The sequence below is a fragment of the Macrobrachium nipponense genome, chromosome 34 (assembly GCF_015104395.2).
Source record: "Macrobrachium nipponense isolate FS-2020 chromosome 34, ASM1510439v2, whole genome shotgun sequence".
Lineage (NCBI taxonomy): Eukaryota > Metazoa > Arthropoda > Malacostraca > Decapoda > Palaemonidae > Macrobrachium > Macrobrachium nipponense.
The window spans coordinates 10,010,416-10,032,915 of record NC_061095.1 but is presented as its reverse complement, the minus strand read 5'-3'; the positions used below and the strand labels follow the sequence as shown (position 1 = coordinate 10,032,915).

At 45.8% G+C, this 22,500-nt stretch overlaps 1 long non-coding RNA gene across 1 annotated transcript in view; it reads left to right on the top strand.

Moving 5' to 3' along the window:
- Positions 1 to 22,500, top strand: part of LOC135207887 (uncharacterized) — a 62,657-nt gene that overhangs the window by 37,995 nt on the left and 2,162 nt on the right. The gene's annotated exons all lie outside the window — the stretch shown is intronic.

Here is a 22,500-nt window from a genome sequence, read left to right as displayed (position 1 = left end):
TCCAATATTAACACGTGTGACGTGAAGTAAGTTACCGCTTAGGAGAGGCGGGAGACTAACAAGGAGACCAGCATATGATAAAGAAGGTTTATGCTCCAGAAATAGTTGTTTCTCGAAGAGAAAAAAATGTATTGAAAACTCCCTCTGATGCATTGCAAAAAGCGGAGTTACGAGCCTAATAAAGTTAAGCGAATCTTCATAAGGATTCTTCAAGCAACACCAAAATCTTGAAATCCACACAAGAGTGCATGCTGCATGTTAATTAAGGCAAGCATGGCGAGCGGGTAGCTTATGCTTCACGTGTTATTTCAGGGATTGGGTGTTGCTGAATTCAATCGGAACAATCCCGATAACAAGTAAGTTATTGAGAGTGATTCCGCGAGTTCGGGTTTCTTCAACAGCTGTTTATGCGGTTATAGACATGCTTTAACAAATACCGGGGCTGCAAACGCCATTTACATACTATAAAGAAAATCGAACAAATTATATATCAAATTAAAGCCGAAAATTTCACCTTTACGACACTGCCTTAATATAAAAAATATTTTTAGAAACAAGAACGTTAGAGAGGGGAATTCCGTGAGTTACGAAATTTGTGTGATAGGATTCCAAGAAAAAAACCTGGCCCACAAAACATTAGATCACAGAATTGAGATATCGGTGTGGCGGGATCACAAGCTAAAAAAAACAAGTGCAAACCCTCCCCACATTAACCTAAACGATCCACCTGCCAAACCCACCCTCAGTCACACTCTCTTCTTTACACAACAAATACAGCAGGACAATTGACCTACACCTATACAAAACAAAACAAAAACAAAACACATGTACTTTCCAACACTACAAAAACAAACGAAAAAACAAAACATGTACTTACCAATCAATCCAGTCACTCCGGGCTATCCTGTGCTGTTCGCTGGTCGAGGTCACAGAGATATAAACAACAACAACACCAACAACAACAACCAAGAACCACAACACCAGAACCCAACACAACAACACCCAAGGACTACAACCCAACAACAACAACCAAGGACAACAATAACACAACAACTACCAAAGAACACAACCACAACTCAACAACAACAACCAAGAAACACAACCACAAAACAACACAGCAAACAACCAAGAAACACAACCACAACCTAACAACACAGCAAACAACCAAAAACTCAACAAAAGACCACTGCACAAACAACACAAAAAATCACAACAGTACAGGCACAACAACTCCAAACAAACAACACCAACCTAACAACTATAATAACAAATCAATAACACACAAAACTCAACTAACTCCCAATGCCTTCAAAGAACTCTACCGACACTACTGAACATCACCAGTTCTGACTAAAGACTGACTGAAAACTCTCACTCAAAACACAGATCTCTAACAGCAAACAGCCCAGAACCTATCAACAACCAATTCAGTCATTAACCATCCATACAGCAATTACACACTCTCTCTCTCTCTCTCTCACACACAGACGTTGTCAAATGGAACTTCATAACTCCTCCATATCGGAAGAGCCAGCCTGAGGCTGAAAAAGTCACAAATAACAATTGAAAGAAAAGTCAGTGGACAGAGAAACTTGAATATTAAGAAATGCACCCAACCAAATCCCGTGCAAAAGCAGCTGCTGTTTCAAATCTCAAAAGTTTTTCGTCTTCCTTTGGAGTAGCCTAAAATCCTGAGATTTTCACCATTTCTCTCGATGAGCTAATTTGTCCATCTTTCCTTCCCGATTCTCTAAGATACATCTGGGGCTTTTCTGTGATAGAATTTTTCCTCCTAGTAACGGGGACCCTAGGGATCAAAATGGGTTGTCATTTTGCCTTTTCTTCCATTTTGGGAGAAGAAAAGAATTTCTGAATCCGTTCCAGTCTGCACAGACGCCGAAGACCAGAAGGCATTTTGAAAAAATAAGCATAAAACAAGTGAAAGTGTGAGATAGAGAGAGAGAGAGAGAGGGAGAGATTGTGTGATTCTGTTTGTATATGTGAGCACGCTCACTAATGTGTGAATGTGAGTGTGAATGCTTGTGTATATGTTGGGTTAGGAGGGAACAGGGAAGGGAATAGTAAGGAGGGAATTGGAATGAATGTCTGAGTGCTTGAACTTTCTCTCTCTCTCTCTCAAATTCATAATTTTCTTCTTTTTTTTCATCTTTGCAGATGTACTAAACCACCGAAGAAGATGTAGGACGGGAAGGCTAGACTTAATATCTAAGTAACAAAGAGCAACCCTAAGACTCCCAGTCCACAACCAAGATGCCTAGGACCAAAAAAAAAACAAGTGAGAAGCAGGTTGTTCACTGGCCTACATGAAGAACACAGACCTCACCAAGTTCACTTGGGGTGCAGCTGGTTGTTCTCTGACCTACTAGAAGAACACAGAACTGAGCAAGACCCAACAAAAGGACTAGGCCATACAAGACAACAAATAGGAAGTTGGCGAGCAACTTGCGGTTGGGGGGCCGCAGGTTGTTCTCTGACCTACTACTTCAAGATCACCGACCCAGCCAAGACCCACCAATATTCACCTAGGGCCGACAAGACACCGAATAGGAAACTGGAATTCAACTGGCGGTTGGGGGGGCCGCTGGTTGTTCTCTAGCCTACTACTTCAAGATCACCGACCCAGCCAAGACCCACCAATATTCACCTAGGGCCGACAAGACACCGAATAGGAAGCTGGCGTTCAACTGGCGGTTGGGGGCCGCTAGTTGTTCTCTGGCCTACTACTTCAAGATCACCGACCCAGACAAGACCCACTAAGATTCACCTAGGGCCGACAAGGCACTGAAGAGGAAGCTGGCATTCAACTGGCGGTTGGGGGGCCGCTGGTTGTTCTCTGGCCTACTGCTTCAAGATCACCGATCCGGCCAAGACCCACCAAGATTCACTTAGGGCCGACAAGACACCGAATAGGATACTGGTGTACAACTGGTGGTTGGCGGGCCACTGGTTGTTCTCTGGCCTACTACTTCAAGAACACCGACCCGTCCAAGATCCTCCAAGATTCATCTAGACTGACAAGACACTGAATAGGAAGCTGGCGTTCAACTGGCAGTTGTGTGACTGCTGGTTGTTCTCTGGCCTATTACTTCAAGAACACCGACCTTTCCAAGACCCACCAAGATTCACCTAGGGCCGACAAGACACCAAATAGGAAGCTGGCGTTCAACTGGCGTTTGGGGGGCCGCTGATTGTTCTCTGGCCTATTACTTCAAGATCACCGACCCGGCCAAGACCCACCAAGTTTCACGTAGGGCCGACAAGACACCGAATAGGAAGCTGGCGTTCAACTGGCGGTTGGGGGCCGCTTGTTGTTTTCTGGCCTACTACTTCAAGATCACCGACCCGGCCAAGACCCACCAATATTCACCTAGGGCGACAAGACACCGAATAGGAAGCTGGCGTTCAACTGGCGGTTGGGGGGCCGCTGGTTGTTCTATGGCCTACTTCAAGAACACCGACCTGGCCAAGACCCACCAAGATTCATCTAGGGCCAACAAGACCTCGAACAGGAATCTGACGTTTTCAACTGGCGGTTGGGGTGCCGCTGATTGTTCTCTGGCCTTACTTCAAGATCACCGACCCGGCCAAGACCCACCAAGATTCACGTAGGGCCGACAAGACACTGAATAGGAAGCTGGTGTTCAACTGGCAGTTGGGCGGCCGCTGGTTGTTCTCTGACCTCCTACTTAAAGATCCACCGACCCGGGCCAAGACCACCAAGATCACCTAGGGCCAACAAGGACACCGAATAGGAAGTGGCATTACTGGCGGGTTGGGGGGCCCACTGATTGTTCTATTGGCCTTATTCAAGATCACGGGACCCAGCCAAAGACCCACCAAGATTCCATATTGGGGCCCGACAAGACACCTGAATAGGAAGCTGGCATTCAACGGCGGTTGGGGGGGCCACTGATTGTCGGCTATTACTTCAAGATCACCCCCCGACCCAGCCCCAAGACCCACCAAGACATATTGGGCCGACACACGAATAGGAAGTTGGCTTCAAAATGGCGGTTGGGGGGCCTCGGGATGTTCTCTGACCTACTACTTAAAGATCACCGACCCACCCCGGCCAAGACCCACCACCAATATTCACCTATGGCCGACAAGACACCAAACAGGAAGATGGCGTTCAACTGGCAGTTGGGGGGCCTCGTGTTGTTCTCTGGCCTACTACTTCAAGAACGACTGACCTGGCCAAGACCACCAAGATTCACCCAGAGCCAACAAGACATCGAATAGGAACCTGACGTTTTCAACTGGCGGTTGGGGGCCCGCTGATTGTTCTCTGGCCTATTACTTCAAGATCACCGACCCGGCCAAGACCCACCAAGATTCATCTAGGGCTGACAAGACACTGAATAGGAAGCTTGGCATTCAATTGGCGGTTGGGGGGAGGGGGGGGGGGGCCGCTGGTTGTTCTCTGACCTACTACTTCAAGAACACCGAACCGGCCAAAACCTAGCAAGATTCACCTAAGGCCGACAAGACACCGAATAGGAAACTGGCGTTCAACTGGCGGTTGGGGTGCCGCTGTTGTTTCTCTGCCTACTACTCAAGAAACACTGACCCGGCCAAAGACCCACCAAGATCACCTAGGGGCCAACAAGACACAGAATAGGAAGCTGGCATTCAACTGGGGGGCCGCTGGTTGTTCTCTGGCCTACTACTTCAAGAACACCGACTTGGCCAAGACCCACCAAGATTCACCTAGGGCCAACAAGACATCGAATAGGAATCTGACGTTTTCAACTGGTGGTTGGGGGGCTGCTGATTGTTCTCTGGCCTATTACTTCAAGATCACCGACCCGGCCAAGACCCACCAAGATTCATCTAGGGCTGACAAGACACTGAATAGGAAGCTGGCGTTCAACTGGAAGTTGGGGGGCCGCTGGTTGTTCTGTGACCTACTACTTAAAGATTACCGACCCGGCCAAGACCCACCGAGATTCACCTAGGGCCAACAAGACACCAAATAGGAAGCTGGCGTTCAACTGGCGGTTGGGGGCCGCTGGTTGTTCTCTGGCCTACTTCAAGATCACCGACCCGGCCAAGACCCACCAATACTTACCTAGGGCCGACAAGACACCATATAGGAAGCTGGCGTTGAACTGGCGGTTGGGGGCTGCTGGTTGTTCTCTGGCCTACTACTTCAAGAACACCAACCTGGCCAAGACCCACCAAGATTTACCCAGGGCCAACAAGACATCGAATAGGAATCTGACGTTTTCAGCTGGCGGTTGGGGAGCCCCTGATTGTTCTCTGGCCTATTACCGTAAGATCACCGACCCGGCCAAGACCCACCAAGATTCATCTAGGGCTGACAAGACACTGAATAGGAAGCTGGCGTTCAACTGGCGGTTGGGGGTCGCTGGTTGTTCTCTGACCTACTACTTAAAGATCACTGACCTGGCCAAGACCCACCAAGATTCACCTAAGGCCGACAAGATACCGAATAGGAAGCTGACATTCAACTGGCAGTTGAGGGGCCGCTGCTTGTTCTCTGGCCTACTACTTCAAGATCACTGACCCGGCCAAGACCCATCAAGATTCATCAAGGGCCGACAAGACACCGAATAGGAAGCTGGTGTTCAACTGGTGGTTGGGGGGCTGCTGGTTGTTCTCTGGCCTACTACTTCAAGATCACTGATCCGGCCAAGACCCATCAAGATTCACCTAGGGCCAACAAGACACAGAATAGGAAGTCTGGTGTTCAACTGGCGGGTGAAAAATAGGCCGCTGGTTGTTCTCTGGAGGTCTATACTTCAAGAAACACCAACCTGGCCAGATCACCTAGGGACCGACAAGGCACTGAATAGGAAGTTGGCATTCAACTGGCGGCTAGGGGGCCGCTGGTTGTTCTCTGGCCTACTGCTTCAAGAACACCAACCCGGCCAATGGACCCACCAAGATTCAACCTAGGGCTCCGGACAAGGGCACTGAAAAGAAGGAAATGGAAGCTGGTATTCAACTGGCGGTTGGGGGGGGCCGCTGGTTGATTCTACGGCCGGCACTACGGCCTTTCAAGATCAACGACCAACCCGGCCAAGACCCAACAAGATTCACCTAGGGCCGACAAGGGACCTGGAAGAGGAAGCTGGTATTCAACTCGGTCGTTTGGGGGGCCGCTGGTTTTCCTGGCCTAACTGCTTCAAGATCACACCGACCCGCGCCAAGGGACCCGACCCAAGATTCACCTAGGGGCCCTCCAAGACAAAAACCGAATAGGAAAACTGGTGTACAACTGGCGGTTGGGGGGGCCGCTGGTTGTTCTCTGGCCTACTACTTCAAGAACACCGACCCGTCCAAGATCCTCCAAGATTCATCTAGACTGACAAGACACTGAATAGGAAGCTGGCGTTCAACTGGCGGTTGGGTGACTGCTGGTTGTTCTTTGGCCTATTACTTAAAGATCACCGACCCGGCCAAGACCCACCAAGATTCACCTAGGGCCGACAAGACACCAAATAGGAAGCTGGCGTTCAACTGGCGGTTGGGGGGCCGCTGATTGTTCTCTGACCTACTACTTAAAGATCACCGACCCGGCCAAGACCCACCAAGTTTCACGTAGGGCCGACAAGACACTGAATAGGAAGCTGGCGTTCAACTGGCGGTTGGGGGCTGCTGGTTGTTCTCTGGCCTACTACTTCAAGATCACCGACCCAGCCAAGACCCACCACACCGAATAGGAAGCTGGCGTTCATCTGGCAGTTGGGGGGCCGCTGGTTGTTCTCTGGCCTACTACTTCAAGAACACCGACCCAGCCAAGACCCATCAATTCTCACCTAGGGCCGAGAAAACACCGAATAGGAAGTTGGCGTTCGACTGGCGGTTAGGGGGCCTCTGGTTGTTTTCTGGCCTACTACTTCAAGATCACAGACCCGGCCAAGACCCACCAAGATTCACCTAGGGCCGACAAGACACCGAATAGGAAGGTGACGTTCAACTGGCGGTTGGGGGCCCGCTGGTTGCTCTCTGACCTACTACTTCAAGATCTCTGACCCAGCCAAGACCCACCAAGATTCACCTAGGGCCGACAAAACACCGAATAGGAAGCTGGCATTCAACTGGCGGTTGGGTGGCCTCTGGTTGATTTCTGGCGTACTGCTTCAAGATCACCGACCCGGCCACGACCCACCAAGATTCACCTAGGGGCGACAAGACACCGAATAGGAAGCTGGCGTTCAACTGGCGGTTGGCGGCTGGTGGTTGTTCTCTAGCCTACTACTTCAAGATCACCGACTCGGCCAAGACCCACCAAGATTCACCTACACCCCCAGAAAATGAATGTTCATAGGACATCAGACGAATGTACTTTACAAGCTTGCGAACCTTAAGCTCCAGACTTAAAAAGTGCTTGTGATACACCTAAAAATTACCCATTTTCGTGTACACTTTTAGGTTTGTGGAAGCCTTAAATATGCTTGAAATAAATCTTAATAAAAGCCTTGACAGAGCTTCAAAAAACCATGGTATAAGCCTTCAAAATGCCCATACAGAACCTTAAATAGGCTTTATAAATGCCTCATAATTTCCTATTAACTGCTTTTAACATACTTTGTACAATTCTGTACAGAACCTTAAATAGGCTTTATAAATACCTCATAATTACCTTTTAACTGCTCTATATAAACGTTTTTTAAGGATATTAAAACAATCCTTTAGAAAGGCCCTGAAATGGTGTTTACAAGGTTTATATGAACCTTGCAATAGCTTTGAATAATAATTTTCAAGAACATAAAATGAAAGTTCATATACCTTACAATAAATAACTCAAGAGAATGAAAGTTTTAATCTTGGTTATCATTTATTATGCACTGACATGCTCCAGTGAGGACTAACACTGTACAAGTAAATAGTCAAAATATGTGGCCTCTGTTTTGTATATAAATAACCTACACATGCAATCGATTGATTCTTACCTCAGTAACAACCTCATTCCATAAAAAAATTACAGTAAAAAAAAAGTATATATAAAGTATGTATGAACATACATACATACACACATGAGACTTGTGCTAATGGACAGCTATTTTTATAAAACACACATACACATAAAATAGTCTACCATACTGAAGACTGCAACCACTTCGAATGATACAAACAAAAGATGAAAGATTCAAATACAGTGGTACCTCGAGATACGAAAGGCTCAACTTACAAAAAACTCTAGAAACGAAAGCCAATACGAAAAATTTAACGGCTCTACATATGAAAAGTTTTAAAGATACGAAAGGTTTCTGAAAGTCCGAGATTCGCCCGGATAACAATTTTGAAAATCGCGCCGTGCGCCGCCATCTTAGTACTAGTAGACTCGCCACCATCCTCCTGCTCTCCCATTGTTCCTGATGCTAGTCACGGCCATGAAATCCTTCTCTCCTATTGGCCAGCGTCCCTCCCATCATGCATCTACTATGTACGCGTGGTGGCATGGCTCGGCCACTCGGTACCAGCATTGTTATAGTATGCACGCGGTATTGGTTTTCGGGATCGTCAATGTGTACGTATTTAAAAAAAAAAGTGACCAAGATCTCTCACATGGGATAAGTGATCAAGGTCTCTCTCATGGGATAACTGGAAACTTTGCAAGGTTGGTAGAATCTCCACTCTCTGCTGAACAGAGGGTGTAGACAATCATTTACAACATGTATTAGGGCTGTGCCTTGTATGGATAACAAGGCGCCCTATGAGGTAATGTTAGACTAGCGATAATCTATACGCTAAGTCGGTTGGTATTGCACTTCCATCTTCAATGGAGTGTCTGGGGTTTTGTAGATCACTTACGAAGTCGGTATTATCTTTACGCCGATGTGTTAAACTCATGGTTCGGTGAGGTTCTTGTAGAAAACACTAAGTATAAAAATAGATATAATTTCTTCTGAAGTTTTACATGCTGAAGATCAGATATGATTGTACAAGTCTTCTAATAACGATAGCTTGATCGCTTCTGCCAATGATAATGGCATAATTCTATTCCTCTACATGATAAAAGCTTAGGTAAAGAGGTACAGGTCTTCTAATGACGATAGCTAACTCTGTTCGCCTGTCTGCCACTCTGTTACAAGTTATGAAGGAACAGACAGTAGTTCGAACATATGAACATACTATCAGATGACATAGTTTCATACGAACACACAATCAAATGAGAACACACTACAGATCACGTAGGCGGTAGTTGTCTCAAGCAGGGAGCTTGGGACTAATGTTTATAAACAATGAATGGACTACAGGTGACGGCATGTCAACTTAGCCTACATACTTATTGTATACGTCATCTTTAGCGTCTCTAGTCTGATCACATTCTGCAAGCAATCTGGTTGACCTCTTTTAGTTTTAAGACTTTTAATTTTATATATGGACTAACATTCCATATATTTTTATTATGTAAACACTTACACATGCATACCAGTATATAGTGTACGTATAATCAAGGCACTTCAGTTTATGTTGAAGGTCAGCAGCTGAACATTCAGTACCCAAATCAGTTGCAGAGAGAGCATTTGGTTGAACAGGGTTTTGATGGACACCAGGGCCAACAGAGTCATGAAGTGCAAAAAAAAGAACCAAGTGATAAGAAACAGAAAGTTGAAATTCTGTAAAAAAAAAAAAAAAAAAAAAAAAAACCTACGTAGAGTAAAAAAAAAAAAAGTAAAAAAAAAAGTTAAAAAAAAAAAAGGAGAAATTAAAGCCGCTTTTCATAAAGTGCAATCATTTGTGAAGACACACCCCCCGAAAAGTCTCACACAGGAACATTGTGAAAAGTAGGCAGAAGCAATCTTCCTTGGATAGTTACGTAAGTAGTACGTACGTTATATTTTTTAAAGTGTAACGTACATACATATGTACAAAAGAAAAAAAAAAAACGGCAGAAAATTTAAGCCGCTTTTCATAAAGTGCAATCATTTGTAGAAGACACCCCCCGAAAAGGCTCACACAGGAACATTGTGAAAAGTAGGCAGAAGCATTCTTCCTTTGATAGTTACGTAAGTACGTAGCCTCACTCGAAAGGTAAGCTTCCACATTTTACGTACGTACAGTATATTTCTTGTTACCATGTACACTAATATACACTTTATTTAAAGGCAGGATATTTGCATTTTTTTTTTATTAATTTAGGTATTGAATGGGGTCCAATTAAATTGTTGTAGTATTTCATTGTTTATAGGTCAATTTAGCTTTATTATGAAATTTACTGGGGTGTTTTTGGAGGGCTTGGAACGGATTAGCCATTTTACATGTAAAATGTGGTCCAAGATACGAAAACCTCATGATATGAAGGGTGCCTCGGAACGGATTAATTTCGTATCTCGAGGTACTACTGTATATCACATCCTATATTGCTTTTGGTAACAGATATATGCATGTACAAACACTGAAAATATACATGAAATAAACCTTATAAAAATATGCCCAATATGTAGATACATAAATAAAAAAATAAAAAAAACATAATTTGGACGCACACACTTCCATCTCCCTTCCTCTGTGGAGCCATTGATTTCTTCCTCATAATTTTCCACTGAAGCGGTAATAGCTGCCAAAACAAAAACTGACTGTGGTACAGTTCCACCTTTCAACCAGATGCCATGACACAATTCAGCCATGCCTCAACCTCCACAAACAATTCAAGACGCATCCTGAAAAGTGATATATTATGTACCGTTTTCCCTTTTTTCTCACAATAGGCATTGTAGTGTTACTGTAGCCTTCAGTGTTTATGAACTGATTTTGCAAATCTTTAATTCAAGTTAATTGCACCTTATTAGTGAACAACTGATCAACAAAATAATATACATGAATATACCAGTACAATAGGGTAGGGCTATGAAATTTCACAAGATATTAATAAATTAACTGTTCTGGTAACTCACTACTCAGTCCATTATACTGTAATAAAAAGATAATGAACTTTGCAGACCCTGAGAAAAATATGAAGCTATACTTCATTCATTTTATCCTGAACCATGCAAAAAGGAATAGCCCAGGTGAGTTTGTAAGCCAAACGCTAATTTGCTGCTACCGTACAATTACAGGTCTGAATTATTTATTTATTTTTTGCATTGGTTTTACAAATACAGTGCTTTATCATATTTCATAAAAATGTAAAGGTAATATTATCACAGCATTGAAACCTACAATGAGTTTAAAAAAAAAATTATTTGGGACTAGAACCAATCCCTATCTCAATATTTACTATGAATATCTGTTCCTCAAACACTAATTGCACTAACATCACACATTACTTTTCTTTCAATGGTAGAGGTCCTCCAGCAAGGAAAGGGTAACTCTAGGGAATACTTCACGCCTTATTTTCTGTTTTCCATAAAAAAAAAAAAAACTTAGGTAATTCTTACTATTAGAGCCACATGAGCTTATAAAATTGTAGATGTCTAGAATTAAGGAGAATAGTGTACAGAATGCGTAGATAAGAGTCAGTAAGGGAGGAAATGTCTAATAATGAAAATAATGATGTTTAAATTGGAGGTTAGGTTAAGCAATATAGGTTAGGCTAGTACACAAAATTTAGTGTCCAAACAATGCTTTACAGACACAGAGGTTAGTTTAAACATTATAGGTTAGGTTAGTGTAGAGAGAGAGAGAGAAAAAAAAATTACATTTTGTATACTAGGCTAACCTATAATGCTTAACCTAACTTCTGGTCAATTAAGCATTACTTGGACTGGGGGCAACTTTCAACAAAATTATTTTTGCTATTTGATATTTCCTCAATGACTAGCCTAGTATCTATGCATTCTATATACTATTGGTAAGGGTTAAGAATGCAGGATCCACTGACCATTAATGTAAATAAATACAACCTAACCTAATATTACTTAATCTAATCAACATAGCCCATGTTATCATTAAAATGCTGATTTATCGTAAATTTACGAAGGTTAAGTTAAATAAGCCAAATACTAAGTCAGACTATAGTTCTACATAAAGAAATTGAGGAGGATTCCACATTCTTTACCCTTAACCCATAGGTATTCACCTTAACTCAGAATGGTGAAAATTAAAGATTTTGAGATGTCTTCTGGAAATTCACAATTTCAGAATTATGTCATTTAAAAAGACAGCTTTCTGATGTTATCTTACATATTGTTTTAAGAAATTCAAGTGGGGCAGACCCTCCAGCACCTCAATTTCCAATTGAAAATTGTCCTCTTGTGCCACCGAGCTTCCAATTTTGTGGCACTCTGTCTTAACTTTATGAGTCTACTTTTTATAAGCTTGCTCAGCCTTAATAGCTAGTAAGAATCACCAAGTTTGTTTATCTATGCAAAAAAGAAAAAAAAAGGAAAAAAAACCTTGGTCAGTAAAATAGGAAGTAACCCTTTATTCTAGCTATAATCACCCAACAAGCTTGGGGGCCTTATGGGAATCGGGGGTTTTGGGTGCACTACCCTAACCTAACCTCTGTGTCAATCAAGCATTACATAGAGGGGGGGTTTGCCCCCATACCCCCTTTAAAGGTGGGGTGCTTCTCCCTCACATCCCTTGACTTAATTACTTAGCCGGGGACGGCCGTAGGACGCCATAAATTAGGTACCTATACTCTGTTTTTTTCCATCTGTCCATCCACCTATGGTGTTTGCGCATGGCAACACTGCGTCCCGGGCTTTATATAATATCCTATTTTGAATATTACTAATGGTGTAATTCGCATACAGTAAATTATTAAAACACTTTCCAGTTGCATATGTACTCCCAGATATCCTTTTATTTAATTATTTAAGCACGGGACGCAGTGTTGCCATGCGTGACCACCACAGGCAGATGGACAGATGGAAAAAAACAGAGTATAGTAGTAGGTAGCTAGTACTAGCCTAGTACCTAGTATAGGTTTACTTAATTTTTGGCTGAGAGCTTGTCACCTTGTACAGCCTATATTCTTGCCTAAAGGTTTGCTCATGTTAAAACCCTTACAACAAAAGCAACTCTTCCTAGAGTCATTGGTATTTCAATTCCCCCCCAAAAATGCAGAATTATTCCCTATGTAGACTAACGTTACTTTTCTCTCATATTGCTATAAGGATATACTATAAAATGATAGTGAAAGATAATGGCATAAGATGCTATCACTTACCTATGGGCCCTGGCTTTCTCAAGTTGTCGTAGGGGTATCTATATCAGCTGGCATGCACTTGCATGTAAATGTAATTCAGCCACTTTGTCAAACAAATTCAGTTCATGCGGCACGCCAATTTGTTTACGCTGCTGCAGAGACATCTGGTGGCGGCATTTGGTGACCATTTCCCACACAATTCACATTTCTCGATCACACATAATTGCTGTATAATTTTGGGCTTCTGTAAACATATTTCATTACTTTATATGCAGTCATTTGCTCACCAAATGAGGACGAATGTTTAAAACAACAATTAATAAAGGAAGTCTTTTTAAGAAATGGAAAAACCTTTAAATTTCCTCGAAAGGTGAAAAAGAGGTTTGTAGTACATGTTTTTATATACTATAATATTACAATTTTTGTGCATCACTGTATTTATGCATGTGACAGGTCTAAAATCAATGAGAAAATGCATAATTTACTGTATATCGAGTTACATTATCATTGACGTCCTAAGTATGTGAAAAAAACATCTGTTGGAAAATTGTTGAAGCACTCCCCTAAAAGGTGCCTTCATGAGCCTGAGATGAACAGTGTATTTGAAGCTCACGAACATTCGCTTCCGGGTGGGTAGGACCGACAAGACACCGAATAGGAAGCTGACGTTCAACTGCCGGTTGGGGGGCCACTGGTTGTTCTCTGGCCTACTACTTCAAGAACACCGACCCGGCCAAGACCCACCAACAATCACCTAGGGCCGACAAGACACCGAATAGGAAGAAACCGTTCAACTGGCGGTTGGGGGGCCGCTGGTTGTTCTCTGGCCTACTACTTCAAGATCTCCGACCCGGCCAAGACCCAACAAGATTCACCTAGGGTCCACAATACACCGAATAGGAAGCTGGCATTCAACTGGTGGTTGGGGGGCCGTTAGGTGTTCTCTGGCCTACTGCTTCAAGATCACCGACCCGGCCAAGACCCACCAAGATTCACATAGTGCCGACAAATCACAGAATAGGATGCTGGCGTTCAACTGGTGGTTGGGAGGCCGCTGGTTGTTCTCTGGCCTACTACTTAGAGAACACCGACCCGTTCAAGACCCATCAAGATTCACCTAGAGCCGACAAGACACAGAATAGGAAGCTGGTGTACAACTGCCGGTTGAAGGGCCGCTGGTTGTTCTCTGGCCTACTACTTAAAGAACACCGACCCGTCCAAGTCCCACCAAGATTCATCTAGACTGACAAGACACCGAATAGGAAGCTGGCATTCAACTGGTGTTGGGTGACTGCTGTTTGTTCTCTGGTCTATTACTTCAAGAACACCGACCCGTCCAAGACCCACCAAGATTCACCTAGGGCCAACAAGACACCGAATAGGAAGCTGGGATTCAACTGGTGGTTAAGGGACTGCTGGTTGTTGTGTGGCCTATTACTTCAAGAACACCGACCGGTCCAGGACCACCCACCAAGATTCACTAGACCGACGAGACACCAAATAGGAAGCTGGCGTTCAACTGGCGGATGGGAGGGGGGGGGGGGGGGGTGGGCGCTGGTTGTTCTCGGCCTACTACTTCAAGATCACCGACCCGGCCAAGACCCCCCAAGATTCACCTAGGGCCGACAAGACCCCGAATAGGAAACTGGCATTCATCTGGTGGTTGGGGGGCCTCTGGTTGTTCTCTGGCATACTACTTCAAGAACAATGACTCAGTCAAGACCCACCAAGATTCACCTAGGGCCTAAAGACACCGAATAGGAAGTTGGCGTTCAAATGGCGGTTGGGGGGCCTCTGGTTGTTCTCTGGCCTACTACTTCAAGATCACGACCCGTCCAAGATTAACCTAGGGCTGATGAGACACTGAATAGGAAGCTGGCGTTCAACCTTTGGTTGGGGGGGACCGCTGGTTATTCTCTGGCCTACTACTTCAATATCACCGACCAAGACAAGACCCACCAAGATTCACATAGGGCCGACAAGACATTGAATAGGAAGCTGGCATTCAACTGGCGGTTGGGGGGCCGCAGGATGTTCTCTGGCCTACTACTTCAAGAACACTGACCCGGCCAAGACCCACCAAGATTCACCTAAGGCCAACAACACACCGAATGGGAAGCTGGCGTTCAACTGGCAGTTGGGGGCCTCTGGTTGTTCTCTTCGGCCTACTACATCTAGATCACCGATCCGGCCAAGACCCACCACGATTCACCTAGGGCCGAGAAGACACAGAATAGGAAGCTGACGTTCAACTGGCGGTTGGGGGCCGCTGGTTGTTCTCTGGCCTACTATTCAAGAACACCGACCTGGCCAAGACCCACCAAGATTCACCTAGGGCCGACAAGACACTGAATAGGAAGCTGGTGTTCAACTGGCGTTTATGGGGCCGCTGGTTGTTCTCTGGCCTACTACTTCAATATCACCGACCCAGGCAAGACCCACCAAGATTCACATAGGGCCGACAAGACATTGAATAGGAAGCTGGCATTCAACTGGCGGTTGGGGGGCCGAAGGATGTTCTCTGGCCTACTACTTCAAGAACACTGACCCGGCCAAGACCCACCAAGATTCACCTAAGGCCAACAACACACCGAATGGGAAGCTGGCATTCAACTGGCGGTTGGGGGCCTCTGGTTGTTCTCTGGCCTACTACTTATAGATCACCGACCCGGCCAAGACCCGCCAGATTCACCTAGGGCCGATGAGACACCAAATAGGAAGCTGGCGTTCAACTGGCGGTTGGGGGCCTCTGGTTGTTCTCTGGCCTACTACTTCAAGATCACCAACCCAGCCAAGACCCACCAAGATTCATCTAGGGCCGACGAGACACCAAATAGGAAGCTGGGGTTTAACTGGCGGTTGGGGGCCGCTGGTTGTTCTCTGGCCTACTACTTCAAGAACACTGACCTGGCCAAGACCCACCAAGATTCATCTACGGCCGACAAGACAACGAATAGGAAGCTGGCGTTCAACTGGGAGTTGGGGGGCCTCTGGTCATTCTCTGGCCTACTACTTCAAGATCACCGACCCAGGCAAGACCCACCAAGATTCACCTAGGGCCAACAAGATACCGAATAGGAAGCTGGCATTCAACTGGCGCTTGGTGGCCGCTGGTTGTTCTCTGGCCTACTACTTCAAGATCACCAACCCAGCGAAGACCCACCAAGATTCACCTAGGGCCGACAAGACACCGAATAGGAAGCTGGCATTCAACTGGCGGTTGGGCGGCCTCTGGTTGTTCACTGGCCTACTACTTCAAGATCACTGACCCAGCCAAGACCCACCATGATTCACCTAGGGCTGAGAAGACACCGAATAGGAAGCTGACGTTCAACTGGCGGTTGGGGGGCCTCTTTTTGTTCTCTGGCCTAGTATTCAAGAACACCGACCCGGCCAAGACCCACCAAGATTCACCTAGGGCCAACAAGACACCAAATAGGAAGCTGGCGTTCAACTGTCAGTTGGGGGATCTCTGGTTGTTCTCTGGCCTACTTCTTCAAGATTACTGGCCCAGCCAAGACCCACCAAGATTCACCTAGTGCCAACTAGACACCGAATAGGAAGCTGGCGTTCAACTGGCGGTTCGGGGCTGGTGGTTGTTCTCTGGCCTACTACTTCAGGAAAACCCACCCGTCCAAGACCCACCAAGATTAACCTAGGGCTGACAAGACACCGAATAGGAAGCTGGCGTTCAACTGGCATTTGGGGGGCCTCTGATTGTTCTCTGGCCTACTACTTCAAAATCACCGACCCGTCCAAGACCCACCAAGATTCACCTAGGACCAACAAGACACCGAATAGGAAGCTGGCGTTCAACTGGTGTTGGGGCCCGCTGGTTGTTCTCTGGCCTACTACTTCAAGATCACCGACCCAGCCAAGACCCACCAAGATTCACCTAGGGCCGACAAGACACCGAATAGGAAGCTGGCGTTCAACTGGCGGTTGGGGGGCCTCTGGTTGTTCTCTGGCCCACTACTTCAAGATTACTGACCCGGCTAAGAACCACCAAGATTCACCTAGGGCCGACTAGACACCGAATATGAAGCTGGCGTTCAACTGGCGTATGGGGGGCCTCTGGTTGTTCTCTGGCCTACTACTTCAAGGTCACCGACTCGGCCAAGACCCACTAAGATTCACCTAGGGCCGACGAGACACTGAATAGGAAGCTGGCGTTTAACTGGCGGTTGGGGGCCGCTGGTTGTTCTCTGGCCTACTACTTCAAGATCATCGACCCCCAGCTGAAACCCACCAACATTCACCTAGGGCCGACTTGACACCGAATAGGAAATTGGCGTTCAACTGGCGGTTGGGGGGCCGCTGGTTGTTCTCTGGCTTACTACTTCAAGAACACCGATCCGGCCAAGACCCACCAAGATTCACCTATTGTCGATAAGACAACGAATATGAAGCTGGCGTTCAACTGGCGGTTGGGGGGCCTCTGGTTGTTCTCTGGCCTACTACTTCAAGAACACCTACCCGGCCAAGACCCACCAAGATTCACGTAGGGTCGAAAAGACACTGAATAGGAAGCTGCCGTTCAATTGGCGGTTGGGGGGCCTCTGGTTGTTCTCTGGCCTCCTCCTTTAAGAACACCTACCGGCGCAAGATTCACTCTGGTTGTTCTCTGGCTCTCCTTAAGAACACCTATCCGCCAAAAGACCCACCAAGATTCACGTAGGGTCGAAAAGACACCGAATAGGAAGCTGCCGTTCAATTGGCAGTTGGGGGCCTCTGGTTGTTCTCTGGCCTACTGCTCAAGAACACCTATCTGGCCAAGACACACCAAGATTCACGTAGGGTTGAAAAGACACTGAATAGGAAGCTGGCATTTAACTGGCGGTTGGGGGGGCCTCTGGTTGTTCTCTGGCCTACTACTTCAAGATCACTGACCCGGCCAAGACCCACCAAGATTCACCTAGGGCCGACAAGACACCGAATAGGAAGATGGTGTTCAACTGGCGGTTGGTGGGGCCGCTGGTTGTTCTCTGGCCTATTACTTCAATAACACCGACCCGGCCAAGACCTACCAAGATTCACCTAGGGCCAACAAGACACCGAATAGGAAGCTGGCGTTCAACTGGCGGTTGGGGGGAGCCACTGGTTGTTCTCTGGCCTACTACTTCATGAACACCGACCTGGCTAAGACCAACCAAGATTCACCTAGGGCCGACAAGACACCAAATAGGAAGCATTCAACTGGCGGTTGGGGGGGGCCTCTGGTTGTTCTCTGGCCTACTACTTCAAGAACACCGATCCGGCCAAGACCCACCAAGATTGACCTAGGGCCGACAAGACACAGAATAATAAGCTGGCGTTCAACTGGCAGTTGGGGGGCTGCTGGTTGTTCTCTGGCATACTACTTCAAGAACACTGACCCGTCCAAGACTCATCAAGATTCACCTAGGGCCGACAAGACACTGAATAGGAAGTTGGCGTTCAACTGGCGGTAAGGGGGCTGCTGGTTGTTCTGTGGCCTACTACTTCAAGATCTCTGACTCGGCCAAGACCCACCAAGATTCACCTAGGGTCGACAAGACACAGAATAGGAAACTGGCGTTCATCTGGCGGTTGGAGGCCGCTGGTTGTTTTTTGGCCTACTACTTCAAGAACACCGACCTGTCCAAGACCCATCAAGATTCTTCTAGGGCCGACAAGACACCAAATAGTAAGCTGGTGTATAACTGGCGGTTGGGGGGCCGCTGGTTGTTCTGTGGCCTACTACTTCAAGAACACCGACCGTCCAAGTCCCACCAAGATTCATCTAGAACGACAAGACACTGAATAGGAAGCTGGTGTTCAATTGACGGTTGGGTGATTGCTGGTTGTTCTCTGGCCTATTACTTCAAGAACACCGACCCGTCCAAGACCCACCAAGATTCACCTAGGGCCGACAAGACACCTAATAGGAAGCTGGCGTTCAACTGGCGATTTGGGGACTGTTGGTTGTTCTTTGGCCTATTACTTCAAGAACACCGACCGTTCCAAGACCCACCAAGGTTCATCTAGACTGATGAGACACCGAATAGGAAGCTGGCAATCAACTGGCGGTTATGGGCCGCTGGTTGTTCTCTGGCCTATTACTTCAAGATCACTGACCCCGCCAAGACCCACCAAGATTCACCTAGGGCCGACAAGACACTGAATAGGAAGCTGGGGTTATCTGGCGGTTGGGGGGCCGCTGGTTTTTCTGTGGCCTACTACTTCAAGAACAATGACTCAGCCAAGACCCACCAAGATTCACCTAGGGCCGAGAAGACACCGAATAGGAAGTTGGCGTTCAACTGGCAGTTGTGGGGCCTCTAGTTGTTCTCTGGCCTACTACTTCAAGATCACCGACCCGGCCAAGATCCACCAAGATTCACCTAGGGCCGATGAGACACTGAATAGGAAGCTGGCGTTCAACTCGCGGTTAGGCGGCCGCTGGTTGTTCTCTGGCCTACTATTTCAAGAACACCGATCCAGCCAAGACCCACCAAGATTCACCTAGTGCCTACAAGACACCAAATAGGAAGCTGGCGTTCAACTGGAGGTTGGGGGGTCCTCTGGTTGTTCTCTGGCCTACTACTTTAAGATCACCAACCCAGCCAAGACCCACCAAGATTCGCGTAGGGCCGACAAGACACCGAATAGGAAGCTGGCGTCTAACTGGTGGTTGGGAGGCCGCTGGTTATTATCTGGCCTACTACTTCAAGATCACCGACCCGGCCAAGATCCACCATGATTCACCTAGGGCCGACAAGACACCGGATAGGAAGCTGGCGTTCAACTGGCAGTTGGGGGGCTGCTGGTTGTTATCTGGCCTACTACTTCAAGATCACTGACCCGGCCAAGACCCACTGAGATTCACCTAGGGTTGACAAGACACCGAATAGGAAGCTGGCGTTTAATTGGTGGTTGGGGGGCCGCTGGTTGTTCTCTGGCTTACTAAAAGAACACAGAACTAAGCAAGACCCAACAAAAGGACTAGGCCATGTAAGACAACGAATAGGAAGCTGGCGTTCAACTGGTGGTTGGGGGGCCACTCGTTCTCTGGCCTACTAGAAGAACACAGAACTAAGCAAGGCCCAACAAAAGGACTGGGCCATACAAGACAATGAATAGGCAGCTGGCGTTCAACTGGCGGTTGGGGCCCGCTGGTTGTTCTTTGGCCTACTAGAAGAACGCAGAACTGAGCAAGACCCACCCCAACAAAAGGACTAGCCATACAAGACAATGAATTAGGAAGCTGGCATTAGACTGGTGGGGTGGGGGGCCGCTGGTTGTTCTCTGGCCTACTAGAAGAATACAGAACTAAGCAAGACCCAACAAAAGGGCTAGGCCATACAAGACAACAAATAGGAAGCTGGCGTTCAACTCGCTGTTGGGGGGCCTCTGGTTGTTCTCTGGCCTACTTGAAGAACACAGAACTAAGCAAGACCCAACAAAAGGATTAGGCCATACAAGACACGAATAGGAAAACTGGCATTCGATGACAGTTGGGGGCTGCTGGTGGTTCTCTGGCCTACTAGAAGAAACACAGAACTGAGGAAGACCCAATAAGAGGACTAGGCCATACAAGGCAACAAATAGGAAGCTAGTGTTCGACTGCCGGTTGGGGACCGCTGGTTGTTCTCTGGCCTACTAGAACACAGAACTGATCAAGACCCAACAAAAGGACTAGGCCATGTAAGACAACGAATAGGAAGGTAGCGTTAAACTGGTGGTTGGGTGGCCGCTGGTTTTTCTCTGGCCTACTAGAAGAACACAGAACAAGCAAGACCCAACAAGAGGACTAGGCCATACAAGACAATGAATAGGAACGCTGGCGTTCAGACTGGCAGTTAGGGGGCCGCGGGTTGTTTCTCATGGCTACTTGAAGAACACTGACCTGACCAAGACCACCAAGATTGGCCTAGGACCAACAAGACAACGAATAGGAAGCTGGTGTTCGACTAGCGGTTGTTGTCTGGTCTACTTGAAGAACACAGACCTGACCAAGACCCAACAAGAGGACTAGGCCCAAGAAGACGTGTTAGTGTTTCCCTTTCCTTGTACTTCAAGTTACTTTATTGTGTTGTGTGTGAACTTAATTACTTACGTTATTAGCCATGGGTCCCAAGAATATTGCTGAAGTTCATGGAAAGAAGAGGATGCCTTCTATGGAAACAAAGATGGAAATAATCAAGAAGTGTTATGTTTTCTGCCATTTTTTAATGTGATTCATAAAAGTTTTAGTGTCCATGTTTTCTGCCTTTTGTCTTCCTCCTCTGTTGCCACTTTCGGACATCGCCTAACTCGAAAGGTATGGTTCCACATTTTACTACATACGTACGTACTTGTACGTACAGTATTTCTTGTACCCTTTACACTAATATACACTGTATTTACAGGTACAGTCATGGTTAGGTTAGGTATTGAATAGTCCAAATTGTTGTATTTAATTGTTTATTTGTCAATTTAGCTTTATAATAAAATTTACTCTGGTGTTTTAGTAGGGCTTGGAACGAATTAGGCAATTTACATGTAAAACATAGTTCTAGATACGAAAAAATCAGGTTACGAAGGCCGCTACGGAATGGATTAATTTCCTAACCTGAGGCACTACTGTATATTAGTTTCGGAGGCTAGGGGGCAAACCCAAGTACTATAGTGTTCTGCTTGTCTTTGTTGTCAGTTCCCTGATCATCTGTGATTTTCCAAGTGTTGTCTTCTGTTACATGTACATACACTACCACAATTTCAGTCTTTAATTTCTGATACCACAATTTCAGTCTTTAATTTCTTATTGCATCATATTCTGTATTATTGCATCATATTCAGAAATGATGAGAGTATAGTACTATATAGTAAGTACCTTAACAATATATAATGGAAAGTAGGCCTTGAATTAAAAACTTTTTTTATATAATTTGTCAACCAAAGATGGAGTGCCTCACGCACATATTGTGTAGAACTCCATTTTCTTTGGATTTAGTTTTGAATATTAATGTATTCCTCCTGATGGTGTCTTTCAGGAAAGTTTGTCATGGTTCATTTAGTCATAGGTCACTTTGAAGAGAACCGTTGTGTTTACCTGCCATGGCATCTTTCTGTAAAGTACTGTAAGGATTTAACTTTCTTTTGGTTGTGATACTGTTAAAAAGTCCTCCAAACATTAATAATGATGATGATTCTCCTAAGTTCAAGAGAGATTGTAATACTGTCTTGAAGTTCTATGGATGGATATATTTATATATAAACCACATTGCTGGGGCATTATGAGAAAGTTTATCAAGTTACGCTTTTTGTCTTTTTTGTTTTCGCATAGACATTATAGTGGAATTTTTTGTGCCTTCTTTTCACATGCAGAGTTTCTAGTGGAATTTTGCGAGGTAGTGATTTTATAGGGTTAAACATTTATTTTATTCAATAGTTATTCAGGTTATTGAAAA